The sequence below is a fragment of the Spermophilus citellus genome (assembly GCF_964194105.1).
Source record: "Spermophilus citellus genome assembly, chromosome: 4".
Classification (NCBI taxonomy): domain Eukaryota; kingdom Metazoa; phylum Chordata; class Mammalia; order Rodentia; family Sciuridae; genus Spermophilus; species Spermophilus citellus.
Window position 1 is genome coordinate 105,037,038 of NC_138185.1, and position 19,044 is coordinate 105,056,081.

Below are 19,044 nucleotides of genomic sequence, written 5' to 3' on the forward strand. Positions count from 1 at the left end.
AGAGACCTGAGGGGTTGGAACCTGTAGTTCTTATTTCATTGGATGAGGAGGAGAATAAGAAAAGTGAAGGAAGATGAAGATGTAGGAGGGTAGGAAGGAGATGAATGTATTTGAGATCGAAAGAACTGGAAGAAGATGGAAAGTTGGGAGAAGGAGAAAATATAGGAATAGTCAATCAAAAACAACATGAGGAGCTGGGGTTGTGGCTCAGTGGTAGAGCACATGCGAGCATGTGTGAGACCTTGGGTTCGATCCTCAGCACTGTATAAAAATAAACAAATAAATAAATGAAGGTCCATCAACAACTAAAAAATACTGAAAACGACAACAACAAAAAAATGACATTTTCAGACAGTACTTTACCGTATATTTTGAATAGCATCCTCATAGATAAAGCATATTTAAAATAATTTTATTTAGCTTAACTTACTAAAATGTAACTCAACACCTACTCTTTGTCAGGGGTTTATGTTAACTCTATAGTTCAAGAGAAATGTGAATCTCTAGATGTCACTTTAATTCAGAATAAAACCAAAAGAATCTGTAGTAAACGATTCTTTTGATCTGGATCATTCCTCCATAAAACTACTGAAGTAAATAATCCTCTAGATGAGTTCAGAGGAACTCTTTAAAGCTGATTTGTAATCACTTCTTTTGGATGGCATTAGCTATATCAAACTACTGATATTATCCAAACACTATTCAAAAATGAAAGCACCACAGAGAAAAAATTGTTAATTAATATTAAAATGAGGGTGTTCAGAGATTCAAGAAACTGGTAAAATTATCAGAGGTTGGCACACATGACGTCATTTACCAATGTTTCCCTGGTGATGACCTAATGAGAGAATTCAAGCAAGTGGTCAAGAAATGATTCAAAATATAAAATTAAAAGTTTAGGAAGTTTCTTTATATTTAAATAAAGTTTAAAAATTTCTCAAACAATAAATTTGAGAAAGTCTGAAATACAATGCCTTTTATCAAAATGATGCCCACTGAGTTGGCTTAGTTTGGAAAAATTACTCATTTGGCAATGACAACATTTTAAACTACATAAGCCTTTTAAATTAAGATTCAAATGATAAAAGATTCAAATGTGTTAAGATTCCTTTCTATGGATGTAGGATACACTTATGTTTTTTATCAATTACAATCTATGTATTATATTGTTTGGAGTGACAGATAAGAAAAATGAAGCTAATGAAATACTGTGAAACAGACACCATACAAAAGAGAAAAGGTCATCTTCTGATCAGATGACAGTACACCATCTGTCCCCTTGCCACTCAGTGACAATTACAAATACTCCATCAGTTTTCTGGTAGATGGAAATGATGTATGAGGAAAAGCCTTCTTTTGCAGATTCTGATGTTTCTTTCTGATCTAATCTAAGGTTTAACAGATGACTCAAAGAAAGGACCAGAGTTCAACATACTTATTAATTTATCATGCTGTGAAGACTGAGAAAGTTCTGAGCTCAATACTGCCACTAGAAATGGTTCAGCTATATTGAACCAAGACTTATAATGGAACAGTATGTTCACAGAATGTTCAGGTTTCAAATAAAGCAATTTGGATTGTTATCATCTTCATCCTCAGATATCATTTCAATATCAAAGTACCAATAATACCACTTATCATAACTAACATCACTGTTTCAATCCAAAATCAGTCAGGTAATGGTCATAGTCAGAACTCAATATCTCAGTGGCTTCCACAGTAAGAGTATGAGTCAGAAGCTTCACATCACACTCAACAGCACTGGAGTAAACATTCCATTTAAATGTATTAACTTTAAAATGTTTAAGAAAAAGACACAAACAAAAATATAATACATAGTTTACAAGCTAAAGGATAAAAAAATATATGCTACCCTAACACTAGAGGGAAAAAAAAGTGGGATGGCTATATTAATATTAGGTAGATATTACAGAAAAAAATATGACCAGGGATAAAGAATGTAATTTTATAATAAAGGGGTCAATCACAAGGAAATAACAATCCTTGGCATTTAAACTACTAATAACACAGATAAAACTACATGAAACAACAGCTAATAAGACTGCCAACAGAAATAGACAAATTCACAAAATTGATGACTTCAAGAATCCTCCTTCAAATATCTAGAGAACAAGTAAGCAGAAAATCATCAAGGATGCATAGATGAGCAAACTTCTGAGGTGATGGATATGTTCACTATTGTAATCATAGTATTAAAGTTTTATGAATGCATGGATATGCCAATATTTATTAAATTATACAACTGAAAATAAGAACAAATAATGTACAACAGTTGTATCTCAAATTTCTTTAAAAACAAATTCCTAAAAAAGGGCTGTTCCTAATCCTTTAAGTGAAAGAAGTAATTCAATTTTCAAATTTCTTCATAAATACTTTCTAAGGAAAATAACTTTAACACATTCCAATACTATAAAACATTGTATTTACATAAAAAACAAACAACATATAAAAACACAAATGCTATAAGACTAATTTATTTTTTTAATATTTATTTCTTAGTTGTACACAATACTTTTATTTTGTTTATTTATTTTTATGTGGTGCTGAGGATCGAACCCAGGGCCTCGAATGAGCTAGGTGCTCTACTGCTGAGCCACAACCCCGGCCCCTGTAAGACTAATTTAAAAGAACAAAATCGAGCCAGAAGCTAAAACCAAACGGAGGATAAAAATAAAGGGATAATAAGTGAAATTATAGACTAAAAGGGTGACAAAATACAAATAACATAGGGAATTAAAAGAATACTATTCATAGTTATATGAAACTGACTTGAAAACAGTACAAAAATAATTTTTGGAAAATTCTCACACTAGAAGAAAATCATGGACAAATAAAATATTTTAATAGTTTCATTAATAAAACTACAGAGCTGTTTTTTAAATCTTCCCACAGAGAAAAGTCCAGGACCAGATGAGTTTTACAGACAAATTCTGCAAAGATATCAAAGAAAAGACAATACTAATGTCATACAAATAGTTCAGAAATTTAAAAAAGCATAAAATGTTACTAACATATTGTATGTGAATAATCCTGACACCAAAACCAGGGAAAGGTGATGCAAGAAAGGAAAATTATAAAACTGTATCACCCATGAATTTGAATGCATCAACAGTGAGTAAAATACTAACAGTATATTAAAAAGATAATATGCCACTAACAAAAGAAGCTTTCCAATGATAGCTTAATATTAAAAAAATTACTAGATATAATTCACTACATTGAAAGAATTAAATTACACAAATAACAAAAACACTCAAAAAATTAGAAATAAAAATTTCTCTAAGTGAAGAAGATTATTAAACATATAGAGCAAAAATTACTTTAAGAAGAAAACATTAGAATCAGAGTCTTTCAAATCAGAAGAGACAGGATGCTTATTATCACTACATGTGTTCAACATTGTTAATACAGATGCGAAATAGTGTTGTAAAAAAAAGAAATTCACCAGAGAAAATTTTTTTAAAGTATATCAAAATAAATTCTCAGAAAGAAGTAAAACAGGAAATAGTAAAGCCAAAACATTAATCAAAGTGCAACAAAGGATCAACAAAACAAACAACCAAATTTATAAAAATTCATATATCTGGCAAGAATGATAAAGATGAAAATAAAGACAAATAAACAATGTTAGAAAAGAAAGAGAAAATAAGAGATTTCTTTTAATATCATAAAAGAATACTATAAAATTCCTTTGCAAATACTTTGGAAAACTTTTAAGAATAAAATATGTAACTTCCTAGAAAATGAAAAATTCACCAAAATACATGTAGTAAATCACAGAAAGTCCAAATGTAATCTAAGAAATAAATTTCTATTGTAAAATCTGCCCAGCCTATTAGGATGGCTACTATTAAAAAACAGAAAGTACTGGCAAGGATGTGGAGAAACTGCTATTGAGAATGTAAAATGATATCACCATCGTGACAAATAGCATTTCTCAAAACTTCAAAAATAGAATTATTATATGATCCAGAAATTTACTTCTGAGTACATACCCAAAAGAATGAAGAGCAAAGATTCAAACAAGTATTTGTATGCTTATGTTCATAGTAGCGTTATGTGCAATAATCAAAAGATGGAAGCAACCCAACTGTCCAGCAATGGACAAATGTCTTAAGAAAATATGGTATTTGAAAAGGAATACAACTAAATACAATAGAATGTCCACCCTAAGCAAGGAAATTCTGTCACATGCTATTAACATGAATGAATCTTTTTTTAATATTTATTTTTTGTTTTAGGTGGACACAGTATCTTTATTTTACATTTTTTTATGTGGTGCTGAGGATTGAACCCAGTGCCTCATGCATGCTAGGTGAGCGCGCTACCACTGAGCCACAACCCCAGTCCCATTAATGAATCTTAAAAACACTATATTGATGGAAAGAAGAAAATCAGAAAAGGACAAATACTACATGGTTCTACTTATCTGAGATTCCTGGAGACAAAAATTAGAAGAAGGGTTGTCAGATACTGGGGGAAGAAAGGAATAGGGAGTTACTGTTTTTCATTTTACTGCTCTTCAAGATGCAAAATATTCTGTAGATGGTGTGATAATAACATAAGGTAACCAAATTATACACTTAAAAATGATGATAAAAGATGGAACCTATGGCTTTGAAATCAGCAAGTGTAAGATCTCTACCTTTTTTCTTCTTTCTCAGGATTGCTCTAGCTACATTGGGTCATTATGATTCCATATGAATGTTTGAATTACTTTTTCTATTGCTCTGGAAGACATCATTTTAATTTAACATGGATTGCACTAAATCTGTAGATTCTTTGGGTAATACTGACTATTTAACAATATCAATTTTTCCATTCCGTGAACAAAGGGTATCTTTCCTAACTTATTAATGTCTTCTTCATTTTCTTTCATCAATGTTTTTCAGTGTAAAGATCTTTCATATCCTTGGTTAAATTTACTCATGAGCATTGTATTCCTTTTGATTGTATTGTAAATGAAACTCAAATTCTTTTTTCAACAGTTCCTTGTTAGTGTACAGAAACAAAACTCACTGTGGTAATCACTAATCAATGTATATGTGTATTAAAACATCACATTTTATATCTTGTATACAAACGATTTTGTCATCTAAATTTCAACAAAACTAGAAAAAATAGCTGATAGTAAATTTTAAGTTCTGTGTATTTCACCACAAAAGAAAAGGACCAAAAAATTTTTGAAAACACATAACAAGCACATACAATTTCTCTATTTGTGTAATAAGAATTGTAATGCATTCCGCTGTCATATATAAATAAAAAATTTTAAAAAGGAACATACAATTTTACTGACGCATTAAATAAAACATTCAAGGAAGAGATAATTTCTATTTTATGCACCATGTTCTCCAGAAAATTTTTAAAAAGAAAAGAACTAGGAAAAACTAACTGGTTTTAATATGAAGGTTCTACAACATTAAGAAAGGAAAATACTAGATGATTACAAAAACAAATTTATGTGTTTTTAAGAATCATGACAAAACAAGTTTAAAATTAGAAAAATTAGGGCTGGGTTATAGCTCAGTGGTAGAGGGTTTGCCTAGCATGTGTGAGGCACTGGGTTCAATTGGTGGCACTACATCAATATAAATAAACGTATTATGTCCTTATACAACTAAACATTTTTTAATTAGAAAAATTACTATATTACACAAAAAATTAAAAGAAACCTCTTCCCAATTAAATTCTGCTGAAAAGTGCATTTCTCTTTAACTAAAGCAATTTTAAAAAGCAAGAATAAAATGGAGAAAATATCTAATACAAATTAATATTTGTTATTTTTCAAATCTTACAAAACTAGAGATAGTAGGGAATTCCCTTAACTTGATAAAACACTTATAAAAACCTGTAAATTGATTAAATGAAAATTGCAAATTGATTAAACTAAAATTCTACTTTTAGTTTAATCAATTTGCAATTTTAGAACAATTGATTAAAAAAGAAAAGAACAGTAAAACCAAGTCTTAATTTTATTCAGTTCAATATGCCAAATTAGGGTCAAATTTTACAGCTAATCAACAAAGCTGAAAATCTGATAAGAGTCAATTAACCATTCTTTAATTCTCTATTTGGGGGTCACTTCTACAACTCCAAAAAATAAGCTTGAGTTTAAAACTACACACACCTATTGAACAATCTGATCAAAATGGTCCTAAATAGAATCCAGTGTTTGAACTCATATAAAGGTGATCAAATGACACTGTAACATTTTAAAAGAATAAAAAGTAATTAAGGGTGTAATTGGTTCAAATACCCAAATTTGCTATAATGTTTTTTCTGATGCAGATGCATCCATTTTAATTTCAATGTAAATGTATTTTTTTAAATGAACAAGACAAAGAAGAATCCTGAGCAATACAGACACAATCTCCATTATCCTCTTACCTTCCTTAATTTAAAAAACGGTGTTTACTTCCATCAAAGATACCTAGGTACACAATTTCACCAGATCAAACAACAACAACAACAACAACAAAAGTTTCTTACTTATCTCTTCACTTATTTCCCTAGTCCAGAGGCAACAATTTTACCTGAGAAATTTTTTTCTTTCTGTTCCTTAATACATATTCATACAGCTACTTCTTCACTTTTCACTTTTAGCATTATCTTGTGACTTCACACTATGGAACATAAAGATTTAGTTCTATTCCCTACACATGGTTTCAAAATCCACATTTATATTTTTCTGTCCTTCCAACTACCAAAAAAAAAAAAAAAACAGTGTTATATACGTGGTAGAAATATGGGGATAACTACATTAATAACTGATGCTGAAATACTTTGTAATCTAAAACAAATAATTTGACAGTGTTATGGTTTAGATATGAGGTGTTCCCTGAAAGCTCTCATGTTAATGCAGGAACATTCTGTGAGGAATGATTAGATTATGAGAGATGCAACCTAATCAGCCCATCCTACTTTGAATGAACTAAATGGAGGTAACTTTAGGCAGGTCGGGTATGGCTAAAGAAGGTGGGACAAGGGGACATGCATTAGAGGGGTTTATCTTCCCTGTGGTCCTTTTCCCTTGCTCTGCTTCCTGGCCACCAAAAGCAGAGCAGCTTCCTTTCACTATGACCTTCTCCCTTGCTCTGGGCCCAAAGCAATGGACTCAGTAAACCATAGAAAAGACCTCTAAAATTATGAGACATAATAAACTTTCCCTTCTCCAAGTTGTAGGTATTTCGGTCAAAGAGACACAAAACTAACACAGAGAAAGAAAACTAAACTGTTAATGTGAAAACTATTTTATAACTTTGTGATTTTTCTGGTAGATGTAGTTTCTCTGCCAATGGCAAGAAGATATAATAAGTTATTAAAATTATTATGAAAATATTTCTAAAATTCAGTAATTCTGATTGAAAATGGGCATTCCCTATTCATCAAAAACGTCCAGTTTGGAATTAAAATATTAGATGAAGGGGGGTTGTGGCTCAGTGGTAGAGCGCTTGCCTAGCATGCATGAGGCACTGGGTTTAACCCCCAGTATCACATAAAAATAAACAAATAAAAAAAATAAAGGTATTATGTCCATCTACAACTAAAAATATATTTTGAAAAAATATTAAATGATGAATTTCAAATAAAGAAAAGACCCTTAATGAAAGTAAGAACATTTAGAATCAATTATTTATTCAGAAAAATAAAGACAATCTAAATTAGGCAGGTTAAGTGCCCAGCTTGTCATCTTTCCTTATTGTTAAGGCAGTACTGTTCATATTCATAAACTCCTATGGAAAAATTCTTTCATTCTTTCAATTCTCCCCCAATGAAATTGTCATAGTATGGATTTCAAAATTAGGCACATGTAAAAATTCTTTGTAAAAAAAGTACATATGAGTAGCTCAGTGATATAGCACTTGCCTAGCATGTTTGAGGCACTGGGTTCAATCATCAGCACCTCATGTAAAATAAGTAAATAAAATAAAGATCTATCAACAACTAAAACCAAATTTTTTAAAAAATACATATGACAAAGTTTTGAGTGTATGTTCAAGGAGAAGCAGCTTGATTTGTGCAAATTTGCCTCATCATAACCTTGTTTCAGATCCTCATCATCCAGCTGAAAGAAAGCAGTTACAAAATAATCATATGGTTGTTCCAGATTTTAATATCATCCATGGCCACAATTCTGCAAGCCCTTACAACGGCCACAGAAGAGACAGATGAGAAACTATTAACTTGAAATCTATGGATATATAAAAGCAGCCCAAATTCCCAATCATGCTAAGTTAAAAGGATCCAGAATAAAAATAAAAATAGCTTAAGGGGTTATTTATATATTTTATAAAGCAACAGTGTTCACATATGTAGTTAATTAATTGCCTAATTAGCATAATTTTTCTGGGGAGAAATACAATTTCATAATTCCAAAATCACATTTGATTTTAAACATCCAATAAATTATATTAATTTAAAATCTTTCATGAAGATCCTGTTTATACTTTTAAGAATAAAATGAAAATTAATTATTAGTGTCTATATTTAAGTATACAGCATAACAGAATTTGCATAATTTACAAGCCTTGAAAGCAAAGAAGTACCACAAACACATAAATATACAGACTCAAAATTGAAAAAAAATCCACAACTTTGTAACTTCATTCTCCATACATGATTAAATATACTTGCAACTTGCACCAAAAAATACTATCAGTCTCTTCACCTAATATGAAAATAGGAAAACAAAGAAATTAAGCATTAAAAACAAATGTTATTGTTTCCCTAGAAATGCATATAAAAATTTTAGAAAGTATTTATATATAACACCTATTTTGACCTTTAAAAATCATATACTTTTCTCATTTGAATTCTAAGATAATGAAAGAAAAAAATCAAACATTCTAAGAGTAGTTTTGTGAATCTCAAGAATACTAGAAAAACTCCACTGTTAAATTATAATAAAAATACCAAACAATAAAGCTTTCTTACTCAGCAGCCACCTATTATGTTGAAGAGGCTTAAAATAAAATGTGTCAAAGATCAAGAGTAAGTTATCTGAGATGTCAAGTGCATAGGGTCAAAGGCACAATTTTATTAGGTCAGAGGTGATATAAATAAAATCTTGTATGTCAGAGAAGAAGGGTCACAGACAAGGTGTATATAATATAAAGACGTCAGAGATGACAAGTAATAACTTTAAGTAAAACAAGTGTTTACTATAGATATATTCACTGATTAAAAATGAAACTTCTATGTAATATAAAATAATTATTCTATATAATAATTCATATGCTATATTGCACACTACTTTTTAGGAAGAATGTTCTCTCACCAAGAATATCCACATGAATTAAGCAACAAATTTCAGAAAATGTAATTCCTTTGAACTCAAACAGTACACAAAATGAACACATCAATGACATCTGAAATTAGAATGATTAAATATCAGATCACGATGATAATGATAAAAAATTAGATATCATTACACCATTATTTTTTCCAAAAATCTAAAATTTCTAATATTCTTTCCCTCTTACCCTTTCTCATTGAAATAAAATTTACATTTCAATTTATATAACAACATAATCAAGAAAATTTTTCAAAAATTTTTGTAAATAGTATATTTACCTTTTTATTAAGGGACCCTAACCTCAAATAACTTATATAAATGGAAGAATTTTCATCATAATGGAAATTATCTTATAATTGAGTCAGTATCTTCATTACAAAGTAAATTATTCCACTTATAAAAATCAATTTTTAAAAAATTTTTTTTAGTTGTAGTTCGACAATACCTTTATTTATTTATTCTTATGTGGTGCTGAGGATTGAACCAGCACCTTGCACATGGTAGGCAAGAGCTCTACCACTGAGCCACAACCCCAGCCCTATAAAAATGGATTTTTAAAGGGTATTTTTCAAAGTAGAACACATAGATATGGAACTCTAGTTCTTTATTCTTTTAATATAGAGTTTTTAGTTGTTGATGGACCTTTATTTTATTTATTTATTTATTCTCAGTGTTGGGAATCGAATCCAGTGCCTCACACATGCTAGGAAAGCACTCTACCACTGAGCTACAACCCCAGCCCAGGGAACTCTAGTTCTAAACAGCAAACTCAAAGAGAAAACATGAACATTTATGAAAGATTTAACTAAGAAAAAATTCTATACTACTCAGTCTTAAAATACAATTTGAATGAAAGGCAAAAATTTATTTGAGCCCAAATAGATAATTACATCCATGTTCCACTTCACTTGTATTAAAAATACTTAGATTTACAAAGGAGAAATATAGAGGCCCACTCCAAAGATATCGTCAAGTCACGCATATAATCTTTTTTTTTTTTTAATTTTTAATAAATATTTTATTGATCAGATAGGAAGAGAGTTAACATATACACTCCTCATACATACACACATAGTTTATTAATAATATCTTACATTAATGTGGTACATTTATTAGAATTTAGTTACTATTGATACAGCATTAACTAAAGTCTGCAATTTACTTTAAGCTTCACACTGTTACACTATTCTAGTGCTGAGTCAGTCAGAGGCATTATTTATTTCTGTTATGGTATTTTATTTCTAGCCTTTCTTTTTTATTCTTTTATAGTTACCATCTCTCTGTTTATATTATCCATTTCTTCCATTAGACCCCTTAGCATATTAATCATAGTTATTTTCAATTCCAAATCTGATAATTCCAAATTTTCTGTCATTTCTAAATCTAATGCTTTCTTTTTTTTTAAAATTATTTTATTGTTGGTTGTTCAAAACATTACATAGTTCTTATTATACCATAATTCACAGATTGATTCAAGTGGGTTATGAACTCCCATTTTTACCCCGTATACACATTGCTGTGTCACATCAGTTACATTTCCATTGATTTACAAATTGCCTTTCTAGTGACTGATGTATTCTGCTGTCTATCCCATTCTCCACTGTCCCCTCACCCCTCCCCTCCCCTCCCCTCCCCTACTCTCTCTCCATCCCCTCTACTATAAATCGTTTCTTCCACTTATATAATTTTTCTCCTACTCCTCCTTTCCTCTTATATGTAATTGTGTATAACCCTGAGGCTCACCTTCCAGTTCCATGCAATTTCCCTTAACTCTCACTTTCCCTCCCGCCTATCATCCCTGTTTAATGTTATTCTTCTTCTCCAGCTCTTCGTCTCTACCCTGTCCTTGGTTACTCCCCTTATATCAAAGAAGACATTTGACATTTGTTTTTTAAGGATTGGCTAGCTTCACTTAGCATAATCTGCTCTAATGCCATCCATTTCCCTCCAAATTCTATGATTTTGTCATTTCTTATTGCAGAGTAATACTCCATTGTGTATAAATGTCACATTTTTTAATCCATTCATCTATTGAAGGGCTTCTAGGTTGGTTCCACAATCTTGCTATCGTGAATTGTGCTGCTATGAACATCGATATAGCAGTGTCCCTGTAGCATGCTCTTGTTAGGTCTTTAGGGAATAGACCGAGGAGGGGAATAGCTGGGTCAAATGGTGGTTCCATTCCCAACTTTCCAAGAAATCTCCATACTGCTTTCCAAATTGGCTGCACCATTTTGCAGTCCCACCAACAATGAACAAGTGTACCCATTTCCCCGCATCCTCGCCAGCACTTGTTGTTGTTGGATTTCTTAATGGCTGCCAATCTTACTGGAGTGAGATGGTATCTTAGGGTGGTTTTGATTTGCATTTCTCTGACTGCTAGCGATGTTGAGCATTTTTTCATGTACTTGTTGATTGATTGTATGTCCTCCTCTGAGAAGTGTCTGTTCAGGTCCTTGGCCCATTTGTTGATTGGGTTATTTGTTATCTTATTATCTAATTTTTTGAGTTCTTTGTATACTCTGGATATTAGGGCTCTATCTGAAGTGTGTGGGGTAAAGATTTGTTCCCAGGATGTAGGCTCCCTGTTTATCTCTCTTATTGTTTCTTTTGTTGAGAGAAAACTTCTTAGTTTGAGTAAGTCCCATTTGTTGATTCTGGTTGTTAACTCTTGCGCTATGGGTGTCCTATTGAGGAATTTGGGGCCTGACCCCACAGTATGTAGATCATAGCCGACTTTTTCTTCTATCAGACGCCGTGTCTCTGATTTAATATCGAGCTCCTTGATCCATTTTGAGTTAACTTTTGTGCATGGCGAGAGAAAGGGATTCAGTTTCATTTTGATGCAAATGGATTTCCAGTTTTCCCAGCACCATTTGTTGAAGATGCTATCCTTCCTCCATTGCATGCTTTTAGCCCCTTTATCAAATATAAGATAGTTGTAGTTTTGCGGATTGGTTACTGTGTCTTCTATTCTGTACCATTGGTCCACTCGCCTGTTTTGGTACCAGTACCATGCTGTTTTTGTTACTATTGCTCTGTAGTATAGTTTGAAGTCTGGTATCGCTATACCGCCTGATTCACACTTCCTGCTTAGCATTGTTTTTGCTATTCTGGGTCTTTTATTATTCCATATGAATTTCCTGATTGTTTTATCTATTTCTACAAGAAATGCTGTTGGGATTTTGATTGAGATAGCATTGAACTTATAGAGAACTTTTGGTAATATCGCCATTTTGATGATGTTAGTTCTGCCTATCCATGAGCAGGGTATATTTTTCCATCTTCTGAGGTCTTCTTCTATGTCTCTTTTTAGGGTTCTGTAGTTTTCATTGTATAGGTCTTTCACCTCTTTTGTTAGATTGATTCCCAGGTATTTTATTTTTGGGGGGGATATTGTGAATGGAGTAGTTGTCCTCATTTCTGTTTCAGAGGATTTGTCGCTGATATACAGGAATGCATTTGATTTATGCGTGTTGATTTTATATCCCGCCACTTTGCTGAATTCATTTATTAACTCTAATAGTTTCTTTGTAGACCCTTTTGGGTCTGTTAGGTATAGAATCATATCGTCTGCAAATAGTGATAATTTAAGTTCTTCTTTTCCTATTTTTATGCCTTTAATTTCTTTCGTCTGTCTAATTGCTCTGGCCAGTGTTTCGAGGACTATGTTGAACAGAAGTGGTGAGAGAGGGCATCCCTGTCTTGTACCAGATCTTAGAGGGAATGCCTTCAATTTTTCTCCATTCAGGATGATGCTGGCCTGTGGCTTATCATAGATTGCTTTAACAATGTTGAGGAATGATCCTGTTATCCCTAATTTTTCTAGAGTTTTGAACATAAAGGGATGCTGTACTTTGTTGAATGCCTTTTCTGCATCTATCGAGATGATCATATGGTTCTTATTTTTAAGTCTATTGATGTGGTGAATAACATTTATTGATTTCCGTATATTGAACCAGCCTTGCATCCCAGGGATGAATCCTACTTGATCATGGTGTATAATTTTTTTGATATGTTTTTGAATCCGATTCGCCAGAATTTTATTGAGGATTTTTGCATCTAGGTTCATTAGAGATATTGGTCTGTAGTTTTCTTTCTTTGAAGTGTCTTTGTCTGGTTTAGGAATCAGGGTGATGTTGGCCTGTAGAATGTATTTGGAAGTTCTCCCTCTTTTTCTATTTCCTGAAATAACTTGAAAAGTATTGGTGTTAGTTCTTCTTTAAAGGTTTTGTAAAATTCTGCTGTATACCCATCCGGTCCTGGGCTTTTCTTAGTTGGTAGTCTTTTGATGGTTTCTTCTATTTCCTCTATTGTTATTGGTCTGTTTAGGTTGTCTATATCTTCCTGACTCAATCTGGGCAGATCATATGACTTAAGAAATTTATCGATGCCTTCACTATCTTCTATTTTATTGGAGTATAAGGATTCAAAGTAATTTCTGATTATCTTCTGTATTTCTGAAGTGTCTGTTGTGATATTGCCTTTTTCATCCCGTATGCTAGTAATTTGGGTTCTCTCTCTTCTTCTCTTCGTTAGCATGGCTAAGGGTCTGTCAATTTTATTTATTTTTTCAAAGAACCAACTTTTGGTTTTGTCAATTTTTTCAATTGTTTCTTTTGTTTCAATTTCATTAATTTCAGCTCTGATTTTAATTATTTCTTGCCTTCTACTTCTTTTGCTGTTATTTTGCTCTTCTTTTTCTAGGATTTTGAGATGAAGTATGAGATCATTTATTTGTTGGTTTTTTCTTTTTTTAAGGAATGAACTCCAAGCAATGAATTTTCCTCTTAAAACTGCTTTCAATGTGTCCCATAGATTCTGATATGTTGTGTCAGTGTTTTCATTTATCTCTAAGAATTTTTTAATTTCCTCCTTGATGTCTTCTATGACCCATTGGTCATTCAGTAACCTATTGTTCATTCTCCACGTGGTGCATGATTTTTCCTTCCTTCTTTTATCGTTGATTTTCAGTTTCATTCCATTATGATCAGCTAGGATGCATGGTATTATTTCTACTCCTTTATATTGTCTAAGAGTTGCCCTGTGACATAATATATGATCTATTTTTGTGAAGGATCCATGTGCTGCTGAGAAAAATGTGTAACTACTTGATGTTGGGTGGTATATTCTATATATGTCAATTAAGTCTAGGTTGTTAATTGTGTTGTTGAGTTCTATAGTTTCCTTATTTAACTTTTGTTTGGAAGATCTGTCCTGTGGTGAGAGAGGTGTGTTGAAGTCTCCCATGATTATTGTATGGTGGTCTATTAGACTCTTGTACTTGAGAAGAGTTTGCTTGATGAACGTAGGTGCACCATTGTTTGGGGCATATATATTTATGATTGATATGTCTTGTTGGTGTATGGTTCCCTTGAGCAGTATGCAGTGTCCCTCTTTATCCTTTTTGATTAATTTTGGCTTGAAATCTATTTTGTTTGATATGAGTATGGACACTCCTGCTTGTTTCCGCAGTCCATATGAGTGGAATGATTTTTCCCAGCCTTTCACCTTCAGTCTATGTATATCTTTTCCTATCAAATGCGTCTCCTGTAGGCAACATATTGTTGGATCTTGTTTTGTGATCCATTCGACTAGCCTGTGTCTCTTAATTGGTGAGTTTAAGCCATTAACATTTAGGGTTATTATTGAGATTAGGTTTGTTCCTCCAGTCATATTTGTTTATTTATGTTACTAAACCTGATTAGTTTTCCTCTTTGGTTACTTTCCCCCCTTTACTGTCCTATCTCCCACTGATGGTTTTCAATGTTATTTTCAGTTTCCTCTTCCTGTAATGTTTTGCCAAGGATTTTTTGAAGAGATGGTTTTCTAGCTGCGAATTCTTTTAACTTTTGTTTATCGTGAAAGGTTTTAATTTCATCTTCCATCCTGAAGCTTAATTTCGCCGGATACACGATTCTTGGTTGGAGCCCATTTTCTTTCAGTGTTTGAAATATGTTATTCCAGGATCTTCTAGCTTTCAGAGTCTGTGATGAGAGATCAGCTGTTATCCTGATTGGTTTGCCCCTAAATGTAATCTGCTTTCTTTCTCTTGTAGCTTTTAAAATTCTCTCCTTATTCTGTATGTTGGGCATCTTCATTATAATGTGTCTAGGTGTGGATCTCTTATGATTTTGCACTTTTGGCGTCCTGTAGGCTTCTAGGATATGGGATTCTGTTTCATTCTTCAAGTCTGGGAAGTTTTCTCGTATTATTTCATTGAATAGATTGTTCATTCCTCTGGTTTGGAGCTCTGTGCCCTCCTGTATCCCAATGACTCTTAAGTTTGGCCTTTTAATGTTATCCCATATCTCTTGGATGTTCTGCTCATGGTTTCTTAGCAGTCTTGCTGAACTGTCTATGTTCTTCTCAAGTTGAAATACTTTGTCTTCATTGTCTGATGTTCTATCTTCTAAGTGATCTATTCTGCTGGTAGTATTGTCAATTGAGGTTTTAAGTTGGTTTATTGCTTCCTGCATTTCTAGGATTTCTATTTGTTTGTTCTTTATTACTTCTAGCTCCCTGTGAAATTGATCTTTTACTTCCTGGATTTGTTTCTGTAGTTCCTTGTCAATGTGATCTTTCATTGTCTGATTTTGCTGTCTCATGTCTTCCTTGAGAGTCCAGATCATCTGAAGCATGTATATCCTGAACTCTTTATCTGACATTCCATCTGTTGCAGCTATTACCTCTTCTAGGGTTGAGTTGACCTGCATTGCTTGTGGTCCTTTCTTTCCTTGTCTTTTCATGTTGCTTGCGTTTCTTTCTGCTTCGTGAAACTGTTGTGTTTTTGAAATTTTTCCCCCTGTTTATTTTTGTTGCTCTTGTATATTTGGGATATCTCTCTTGTAGGGCGGGTAGTGGCTGTGATCCTCCTCTAATCAGGGTGATCTATATACTACGCTGGTTGGTCGTAGGTCTGCCCGCCCTGCGGGCACGGGTGGCTGCTCTACTCTGCCCCCACTCCAATTGCGGTGACGTTCCTACCACGTCCTCGGATCGTTGGTCCTGATCCGGACGTGGGCAGCAGCTCTTCTCCACCCCTACTCCAATTGATGTGACGTGTCTACCACGCTGGTCGGCCTCCAAGCCTGTTCCGCCGGTGGGTCTCAGATCTGCCCACCCTGCGGGCCTGGGCTGCAGTTCTGCTCAACCCCCACTCCCAGTGGGGGTACCTAACTGCCTCTCCAACGGGTCTCTGGGCTCCTTCCGGATGCTGGCGGCGGCTCTGTTCAACCCCCACTCCAACCAGTGTGACGTGACTGCCTCGATGCTACTCGTCCACTACACTGGCCGGCTGCCGAGCCTGTCCTGCCAGTGGGACGCAGGACTGCCTACCTTGCAGGGTCAGACGGCAGCTCTTCACGGCCTCTACTCCAAGTGGGTTGACTTGGCTACCCTGCCGTCGGGTCGCTGGTCCTGTTCCAGGCGTGGGCGGCTACTCTCCTCGGCCCCAGCTGCAGTTGGGGTGTCGCGATACCACACCGGCGGGACCCTTAGCCTGCTCTGGGCGCAGGAGGCAGCTCCACTCTGCCCTCCAGGCCCCCGCAGTACCCAGCAGGACCCGGACCAAGAAGCAGTCCCTGTAGGATCCCCAACCCTGAGCCAGAGCCGCTTCGGGAGCCAGGAGCCGGTCTCTCCGATCCCCGCCACTTTCTGCTAGGAGCAGGCTCCTCAGGGCAACCGCTGCGGGTTCCCCAAACCCAGGCCAGAGCCGCCCCGGGAGCCCAAGCCTGGCCGCACCAGACTCTCCCTGCTAGGTGCCCAAGCCTGGCCGCACCAAACTCTCCCTGCTCGGTGTACGCTCCCCTTGGAGCAGAGTCTAAGACGCACTTCCCGCGGGCTCTCCAGCTCCGGGTCAAAACTGTTCCAGGAGATAGAGTCCCGCTGCCCCTCGTCGCAAGTTTCACTTGTGGCTGGCCTCAGCTCACGGTCCCCGCAGGCTCCGCGGCCCTGGGCTCAAGCAGCCACGAGGGCCAGAACCCAGCCTCTCCGATCCCTGCCACACTCTGCTCGGAGCAGGGTCCACAGAGGTACCCCAGCCTCAGGCCCAGGCGGCCCCCGCTCGGGCCTGGCAGCTCCAACCTCTCCTAGCTCAGTGTACGCTCAGACAGGGGCAGGGTCAAAGACACAGTCGCCGCGGGTTCCGTAGCCCCGGGCCAAGAAGGATCTCCCGCCCTGGGCCAAAGCAACCCGGGGAACTAAAATCTGGCCGCTCAAAGCCCGGCGCCCGCCTTGCCAGGGGTGAGGCCTGAAGAGTATTCTCCTCAGAGTTTCCAATCCCGAGCCTGAGCGATCTGTCTGCGCGACGCAGGCAAATACCAGCCTGGAATCACCTGTTCTGTAGTTGAATGAGCTGAGATCAGTAGAAAACAGGGATGATTGCGTCAGCTCTCCATGATGGCGGCTGCAGTTCTCCTGCGTGTTCCGACCGGTGTCGGGAAACGAACTGGACCGATTCTCTCCTGTATTTCAAAGCTGGAATTCAGCACTCAGCGCGGCTAGTGTGCCACTGGCAGGAGCCTGCAGAATCCGCTTCGCTGTAATCCCTCTCTGGTAACTCGCGGCTAATTAACTCGGGCGCGTCCCAGACTCCATCCACGGGGCGGTCCGCCGACCAAGTACTGCTTCGCTCCGTGCGGAGAAATCGCCCGCTACCAAGCCCCTGCAGCCGAATCCCGCGCGCTGGAATTTTGACCTCTAGATTCTGGAGCACTTCAATTTCACTGGGGATTCCCACCAAGGTAGCCTTCAGCCATTTCACCTCGTGTTTCTCCCACACAGTGGCGCAGCGTACTGGTGTGCTGCACTCCCTTGGCCGCCATCTTCCCACCCTCGCATATAATCTTTCAGTTCAATTCAACTCAATTTAATGCATAATTATTAAAAACCTTAACTATGTGTCAAGCTTTGTGTAAAACATAAATATATAGGAATTAAACACCAGAAACTTTTCATTCCAGCCACACTGAACTGGCTTGTGGTAGAATAATCTTCCAACTCCAAAAGTTGCACAAAATATACAAAGCAACTATTAAGGCATTAAAGAATAGCTAACATGACCAGAACCTCGGAGACTACAATCCCTAAAAGGAGAGAAGCACAGGAAGCAAGCTCGACATTCACCCTAAACTTTTCCTTAAGGTATTGTCAATAACCCCCTTCTCTTTGGCATGGGAGAACAGTGCAAGCTGGTAGATCAATGAGCTAAGGAGACAGAATTTAGGTTGAAACTTGAGGGGGAAATTCTTCTAGGGAAGGAATTACAGCAAAGTGAGCCCAAATAACATGTACCATTGCCCTCCCCACACAATGAGAAAACAGCAGTTTCATTCCTTCTACAGATAAAATTTATTAAGGAACCAATGATGGAACTACTTGCTTTCTGATAGCATCCCAACCATAGCAAATCTTCTCTTCTTGAATATTCTCCAAAATGACCTAGCATAAGCCAAATTCTAAAAGACCTTTCAAATACCCTCTTTCTGAAAAGCTCTACAACTCCCCATGGTGTATGTTTTAACAAGTCAACAAATCCAATTTTATTCAACTACAGATGTGTTCCTGATGGTCTTTGCCTAGAGGGAGCTGACAAAAATCTAAGAAAAATAATGAACTATAGCCAAACAAAAACAAAAGGAATCAATCTTACACACTTAAAGATGAATGAAGTCAGATACAAAATAGTAGACAGTATGTGATAACATTTATATGACATTCAAAAA

The 19,044-nt window shown here is 35.7% G+C and overlaps 1 protein-coding gene across 10 annotated transcripts in view; it reads right to left on the reverse strand.

Annotated features, from left to right (window-relative positions):
* Nucleotides 1-19,044, reverse strand: part of SCAPER (S-phase cyclin A associated protein in the ER) — a 488,938-nt gene that overhangs the window by 279,222 nt on the left and 190,672 nt on the right. The gene's annotated exons all lie outside the window — the stretch shown is intronic.